Here is an 8537-nt window from a genome sequence, read left to right as displayed (position 1 = left end):
ACTCAGGGTTGGGCTTCAGAGTGGGTCCCCGGGCTTGGCTGGTCCTGGAGAATGATTTCTCCCATGTATTGTATTTTTCCCTAACAAAACATTTGGGACATTTCTAGGCATTCTTGCTATAATGTAGAGTGCCTACAAGTGTCCCATGTCATTTTTTTACATAACACAAAGAGTGAGACATTTCTAGGCATTTTTCAGCACTCAGGGTGGGGCTTTAGAGTGGGTCCCAGGGCTTGGCTGGTCCTGGAGAATGATTTCTCCCATGTATTGTATTTTTCCCTAAAAAAACGTGTGGGACATCTCTAGGCATTTTGCTATAATGTAAAGTGCCTACAAGTGTCCCTTGTATTTTTTTTTTTTTACCTAACATAAAGAGTGAGACATTTCTAGGCATTTTTCAGCACTCAGGGTGGGGCTTCAGAGTGGGTCCCCGGGCTTGGCTGGTGCTGGAGAATTTTTTCTCCCATGTATTGTATTTTTCCCTAACAAAACATTTGGGACATTTCTAGGCATTTTTGCTTCAAAGTGGTTCCCCGAGCTCGGCTGGAGCAAAGGTTTTTTATCCAATGTATTGTAGTTTTCGCTAACCAAACGTGTGGGACATTTCTGGGCATTTTTGCTATAATGTAAAGTGCCTGCAAGTGTCCCATGTATTTTAAATTTTTTTTACCTAACACAAAGAGTGAGACATATCTAGGCATTTTCTTCATCATTCAGGGTGGGGCTTCAGAGTGGGTCCCCGGGCTTGGCTGGTGCTGGAGAATTTTTTCTCCCATGTATTGTATTTTCCCCTAACAAAACGTGTGGGACTTTTCTAGGCATTTTTGCTATAATGTAAACTGCCTGCAAGTGTCCCATGTATTTAAATTTTTTTTTACCTATCACAAAGAGTGAGACATTTCTAGGCATTTTTCAGCCCTCAGGGTGGGGCTTTAGAATGGGTCCCGGGGCTTGGCTGGTCCTGGAGAATGATTTCTCCCATGTATTGTATTTTTCCCTAACAAAACGTGTGGGACATCTCTAGGCATTTTGCTATAATGTAAAGTGTCCCATGTATTTTTTTACCTAACATAAAGAGTGAGAAATATCTAGGCATTTTTCATTACTCAGGGTGGGGCTTCAGAGTGGGTCCCCGGGCTTGGCTGGTGCTGGAGAATTTTTTCTACCATGTATTGTATTTTTCCCTGACAAAACATTTGGGACATTTCTAGGCATTCTTGCTATATTGTAAAGTGCCTACAAGTGTCCCATGTATTTTTTTACCTCCCACAAAGAGTGAGACATTTCTAGGAATTTTCCGTACTCAGGGTGGGGGCTTTAAAGTGGTTCCCCGAACTCGGCTGGAGCATACGTTTTTCCTCCCATGTATTGTATTTTTCGCTAACCAAACGTGTGGGACATTTCTAGGCATTTTGCTATAATGTAAAGTGCCTACAAGTGTTCAATGTATTGTATTGTATTTTTCCCTAACTCAAAGACTGAGACATTTCTAGTCATTTTTCAGCACTCAGGGTGGGTGTTTAGAGTGGGTCCCCGGGATTGGTTTGTGCTGGAGAATTGTTTCTACCATGTATTGTATTTTTACCTAACAAAACATTTGGGACATTTCTAGGCATTCTTGCTATAATGTAAAGTGCCTACAAGTGTTCAATGTATTGTATTGTATTTTTCCCTAACTCAAAGACTGAGACATTTCTAGTCATTTTTCAGCACTCAGGGTGGGTGTTTAGAGTGGGTCCCCAGGATTGGTTTGTGCTGGAGAATTGTTTCTACCATGTATTGTATTTTTACCTAACAAAACATTTGGGACATTTCTAGGCATTCTTGCTATAATGTAAAGTGCCTACAAGTGTCCCATGTCATTTTTTTTACATAACACAAAGAGTGAGACATTTCTATGCATTTTACAACACTCAGGGTTGGGCTTTAGAGTGGGTCACCGGGCTTGGCTGGTGCTGGAGAATTTTTTCTACAATGTATTGGATTTTTCCCGAACAAAAATTGTGGGACATTTCTAGGCATTGTTGGGCCAGAGCCCAGCGGGGGGGCCACCAGACACTGGAGCCGAGAGGAACAAAGGGTTGTTAAACTTTGGGCGGGAAAACATCCTCCTGCAGGCTCAAGAATCTCCCCCTGGTGGTGGAAAAATGTCCTGGGGTTTTCCCAGAAGCCCCTGCTCAGTTCCAAGCCCCGCCCACTCAGATCCATTTCTGACACTCAATTGGCTTAAAGCCAGCATCATCCTATGACCAACTCCTCAAGGAGGAGGACCTCTCAGGTAGAACAAAACCACTGAGACCCCATACATCGCTGCCATTTTTACCCTGCTCTGAAGACAACACCAGGCCCCCTTCGGGGCCTCTCAGCTGATTCAGTTGCTAACGGGGGCAACCTTAACTTTAGTTTATCAACCAGAGTTATTTTATTTTCATTTCTTTTATTTCTTTATTCAGTCAACGTTTTTATTTTCAAAAGGACTTTTGTTATTTTAACTTGAAGAGGCCGCGCACAGGAACTCGCTCGCCGGTCGAGCATCACAGACTTTCTTTCCAAATCCACAGCGGCGTTACCGCTGTTCATCCCCTGCAGAAGCGCGAGATTCATTCCGCTGAGGAGCACGAGCTCCACATCCCTGAAGAAGAAGGACGACGCTCATCCCATCGAAGCAGCACGAGCAAATCCGCTGTTTGTCCGGTCCAGCGGCCGAAGACCGCTTGAGAGACCACGTGATTCACTGGCCCGACGCGCACGCACACCGCGAGGGTGGTACAGTAAGAGGCTTTATTGTCTGGGCAGATGTTAATCTAATACGTAGCGTATTGTTTTAATACTTTAATGTATTTGTTTTGTATGAGACCGCCGAGTCTCTAATGTTTAGCGGCGACTCGCCACTTCCGGTTTCCGGTTACGGCCTTGTGCCACAGTTTTTAAGCGCCGTGAGCAGCGTCTCCAGCTCATTGTGACCGTTTGAACAACTTTAAAGAGACTTTACCGGTCAAAACCCTCAGCACACAACGCCACTTGGATGCTGAGTGGTAAAGCAAATGTAATTTGTCTCTGACGGTGCTTTTAAGAGCTTTGCTCTCTCCTTGTATGCTCTCTCTCTCTCTCTCTCCTTCTAAACCGACCTATACACACACATCTGATCTGTATTTAGAATACAGTTCATGTAACATAGTTAAATCTATATTCAGAGAGGCTGGACACATCTGGAAGCCATGCGGCCGAACGCCAAAGCAGAGACAAAGAATTCTCTTTGTCTGATAATCCCTTGGTGTAATTCATGTGACGACCACCAGTGTGAGCTCCGGCCACATGGTGTCATTAACATAGACTCCATTTTGAATAACGCAAGTTAAACCACCATTTTGAGTCTATTATTGCCACGCCTCCTCTCTCCCTCTCCTCCCATTCTGGCTCTAAATTCATAACGGCTCCGCCATCTTGTTTTGTAGTCAATCCGCCATTTTGAGAGTTTTTAGGCCTTGATTCCACGAATCATGATCGGCCGCCATCTTAGATGTGACGTCACCAAGTGACTGCGTCATCGCCACGCCCCCCCTTCTTTTTCTCTCTCTCTCTCGCTCTCTCACACACCCACACACACACACCCACACACACACACACAGACACACCCACACAGACACACATTGATAGACACAGACAGATACACACACAGATACACATAGATGAATACATGTGTTTTTCTAAATTGTGATAAGCGGCTGCTGTTGTTATCTTTGAAATATGGGAGTTTGTTAAAATGATGAATCATTAAATAACACTAACTTTATTTCACATGCATACACATAGACACACACACACACAGAGAGACACTTTGACACAGACACACACACATACACATAGACAGACATACATAGGTAGACCGCCGGTTTTACATGTATTTTCTGAATTGTGATAAGTGCTGCTGCTGTTGTTATCTTTGAAATATGGGAGTTTGTTAAAATGATGAATCATTAAATAACACTAACTTTATTTCACATGCATACACATAGACACACACACAGAGAGACACTTTGACACAGACACACAGACACACACCGAGACAGACATACGTAGGTAGACCGCCGGTTTTACATGTATTTTCTGAATTGTGATAAGTGCTGCTGCTGTGTTTATCTTTGAAATATCGGAGCTTGTTAAAATGATGAATCATTGAATAACATTAACTTTATTTCCCCTTTTTAATAAATGCTTTTGTAATTAAAGTATCTGTAGTCTGTGATTATTTGTGCATATGTATGTGATTGCAGCTGGATTACGATTGCCTGTGCTCGAACTTAGTAGCCTTCACTGTTAATTAAATAATTATTAATATTAAATATTGAGATTATTGATTTGACATTTATCATTATGAGACTGATATTTATAGATTGTATCGTTGGTCCCTGTAACCAGGGTGGTGCCCCGCGACAATAAGCAATGATTACAGATTTGTATTATTCTTGATTGATAATTTTATTGTTTTCATTAATTATTTTAACTATTATTAATGGATAACCGTATCATTTCTAATTAAATGTGTTACATTTCTTAATTAATAGCTTTATCATTTTTGATTATTTTTAAGAAATAATTGTTATTTTAATAATCATATTTCATGATTATTAATAATTAGCCAACGTCAATTCTACTCCTACTATTGCACAACATAAATGGTGCCCCTGTGTGAGGCATTCTAACTCCAGCTGTATCATAATACTGTACAATAATCCAGATTCATTTTCCCCCAGAAATTAATTTTTGAAGAAAAAGATATTAATTAATTTTTTTTTTTCCTTCCAAAACTTTTTTTTTTATCCCTCACAACATAAATGGATCCCCGTGTGAGGGCGGAACGCTTCACGCATGCAACATAAATGGTGCCCCTGCGTGAGGCTATCTAACTCCAGCTGTATCATAATACTGTGTACAATGATCCAGAAATAATTTTGAAAGTTATTTCTCTGCAAATAATTTTTTTTTTAATTTCTAAATTCCCCTGCACCTTTGCAACACAGGTATACTCGTGCCTTGCGTATCTGTGGTTGGCTGCAGAGTGCAATCGGTGGTTGTGTATTCGCGATGCACAATATTTATGATTAATTTCTTAAAGAGAAAAATAATTTTGGAAATTTAATTCTCTTTGAATTTTTTATTTGTAATCCCTTTGCACCTGTGCCAAACAGGTATACTATTGCCTTGTGTATCCGTGGTTGGATTCTTATTGCATATTAGTGGTTGTGTCATCTCCATGCACAATAATTATAATTAATTTTCTTAAGAGAAAAATAATTTTGGAAATTTATTTCTCTTTTTGAATTTTCTTTATTCTTAATTCCCTTTGCTAAGCAGGCGTTGTGTATAGCTATGGTTGGTTGCTGACTACGTTTCAGTAGGTTAGTAATATTTTTATAGGAGATTTTCTGCATGCTTTTTAATTTTAAGGAAACAAACTAGATTTGAGAGACTAGTTTTGTTGAGACTTGTTTGTTAACCAACTAGGTCTTAAGGATTGAGCCATCGAGCTATCCTACATAGCGCTACTATATAGACACAGAGTGAAGCTCACCTGTGCATCTTGTGTAGTGTTTATTAAATTTTTATCCGCTTTTAACCTAAGCAAGCTTGAGCGGCCCACCAGGCTCTTTTCGCACTCAGAAGGTGAGTAGCATGGACCATCCTGGGGCAAGGGCTCCCTCAAGGCCAGACGACCTGTCAGAGACAGTCGCCAGTCTGAGCAATTTTTATAGAAATGCTATAATTGAGTTTTTGTCCGCTTTTATCTAAGCAAGCTTGAGCAGTCCACCAGGTGCCTTTTCGCACTCAGAAGATGAGTAGCATGTAACAACATGGGGCAACTGCTCCCTCAGGACCAGACGTCCTATAAGAGACTGTAGCAGTCTGATAAATTTTTCTAATGATGCGGTGAGTGAGTTGAGTGAGTATGATTTAAGTACCTGCGATCGTAAGATTAAAGAACTGTCCATTCACCTGATCAACCCCACTGGCCCGCATCCAAAAATACCCCATGCTCTGGGTCAACTGACACTCCTCTACCAGCAGAGAGCCGAGCTGCAGGCCCAAGAACATGCGAAGGAGCTCCAGGCCATGCAAGCAGCATGTCGAGCGGAGCAGGAGAAAAACTCCCACCTGCGGCATATCATCGAGACCCGCACAGAACAGGACCAGGCGGTGCAGGAGCACGAAGCTCTGCACGGAAGGTCAAAGGTCAGCAGAAAGGGGGGCACAGTCAAACAGAGCTGCCCCCCCTCGAGTTGATATCCCTGATGACAGGGCCAGGAGCTGACGTCATTCCCGGTGAAGCCAGCGGAACAGAGACACTGGGAGAAAAGCTGCGAGCACAGCTACGCAACCCTCTTGCAGAGGAAGCTTTGCTCTGGAGAGCCAGACACACCCAGCAGTCGACCGCTCCAACCCCCTCAACACCAAAGAGGGGGCCGGACTCAACCCCTAGACGTGCAGTGACCTGGGACCGCTATGAGGCACTCCAAATGCCTTTCCAGCGGACACACAGCATCCACTCCAGCCAGAAGGAACACATCCTGCACGGAGCCATGCTGATCCACACCACAACGACGGAAGGAATCCGTCCTGGAGGGCTGAAGGAGATTTCCCAGTCTGCCACTCAGGCAGGGGCGCACCATGACTCACGGTCGCGTCCTGGATGGTCCTCCACTCCCGGTGCAAGAGATGGTGGCCACAAAGATGAATACTGTGGCACACACAATTCAGAAGACCCTGATGACTCAGCACCCCCTCAAAGAGAGGAAATCTGCACCCGGCAGCTAGAGCCCCTTAAAAAAAAGACATTTATCGCTTCGACCCAGACAACCGAGGGTTCAACGAAGACGACACCGTGGTTCTGGCAGTTCAAATCCAACTAAATGTGGACCCGGCGCTGGAAGATGACAACTTTCCCCACGCCAAGATGAACCCCAGCAAAGAGAACCAGGAACAGCGACCCTTCCAACAGGGCACCCCACAAAACCAAGGGGGTGAGGATTTCAACCAGCCCCACAAACAGTTTCGACCTCAGCACCTGAATCCCTCTCAACAGAGGAGTAGGGGCTGGAACAGACGGAAACCCTATCAGTACCAGGAGTATAGATGTGGTGACCGAAATCCAACACATGGGATGCATCCTGGGACAGAGGAGTAAATACGGAGATGTGTGGATGAAGCAATGAGAGACATTGTGCCACGTGTTCCTCCAGGCTCCACTGAGAGACCAGACACTGAACCCCGTTGGCGAAACTAGGAGCAGACGCCCTCCTTCTCCACTCCCAAAGATGACTTCAATGACGGGGAAGGACCAAGGCGCTGCCAGAAACCCCCTCTCACCTCCACATCTGAAAAGGGGGGGAAGAAATCCCAACTTTAAAACAAAAAAAACGCTCAAACCACTCACTCCATCAATAGCTGCATGCTTTAGACCCTCTGTCAGTAAATTGTATAACGTAGTTCAGGTAGTGAACCTCCTTAGACCTCGTTGAGGATTTTGAAGTCGTTACCACTACGGTTGTGCAGCCCTCACGGGTACACTTGGCAATTCAGTCTTGGCAGTGAAATTCCAATATCTGTAGATCTGAAAACCTAGAAATAGGATTTATCATAAATTCACAGATTAGCGAACAACAGAACGTGACTCGCCGTTCTAAATGTTTTGGTTTGACAGGATAACACACATGTTTACCTCAAAACACCAGCACCTACTCAAACATTTTCTTCTGTTCGTGTTTCCACTTTTCTTTCATTTCACTCTTCACCGAAATTCATTGGTATTTTAACAATAACTGCCGATAAGCATTATGTGAAATTGAAAGTGTGTGCCGTGTTTTAGAATATATGTTATTTAGCCTGTCTGCCCAGACAATTACCTCTCTCTGTTTAGACTCATGCCTCGAAGACATTTATGCCTCTCTGCCTCATAATGAACTAACTTTCACTGCTTCAACTCCACTCAAGGATTACCTCTCATGGATTATCACTGGACTCTCGACCATAGTTTGCCCTGGAGACCGGGGTCACAGCCCACTCTCCAGACCAAAAGGGGGACTGTTGGGCCAGAGCCCAGCGGGGGGGCCACCAGACACTGGAGCCGAGAGGAACAAAGGGTTGTTAAACTTTGGGCGGGAAAACATCCTCCTGCAGGCTCAAGAATCTCCCCCTGGTGGTGGAAAAATGTCCTGGGGTTTTCCCAGAAGCCCCTGCTCAGTTCCAAGCCCCGCCCACTCAGATCCATTTCTGACACTCAATTGGCTTAAAGCCAGCATCATCCTATGACCAACTCCTCAAGGAGGAGGACCTCTCAGGTAGAACAAAACCACTGAGACCCCATACATCGCTGCCATTTTTACCCTGCTCTGAAGACAACACCAGGCCCCCTTCGGGGCCTCTCAGCTGATTCAGTTGCTAACGGGGGCAACCTTAACTTTAGTTTATCAACCAGAGTTATTTTATTTTCATTTCTTTTATTTCTTTATTCAGTCGACGTTTTTATTTTCAAAAGGACT

The sequence above is a fragment of the Pleuronectes platessa genome, chromosome 7 (genome assembly GCF_947347685.1).
Source record: "Pleuronectes platessa chromosome 7, fPlePla1.1, whole genome shotgun sequence".
NCBI lineage: Eukaryota > Metazoa > Chordata > Actinopteri > Pleuronectiformes > Pleuronectidae > Pleuronectes > Pleuronectes platessa.
Note: the sequence above shows the minus strand (reverse complement) of the source record.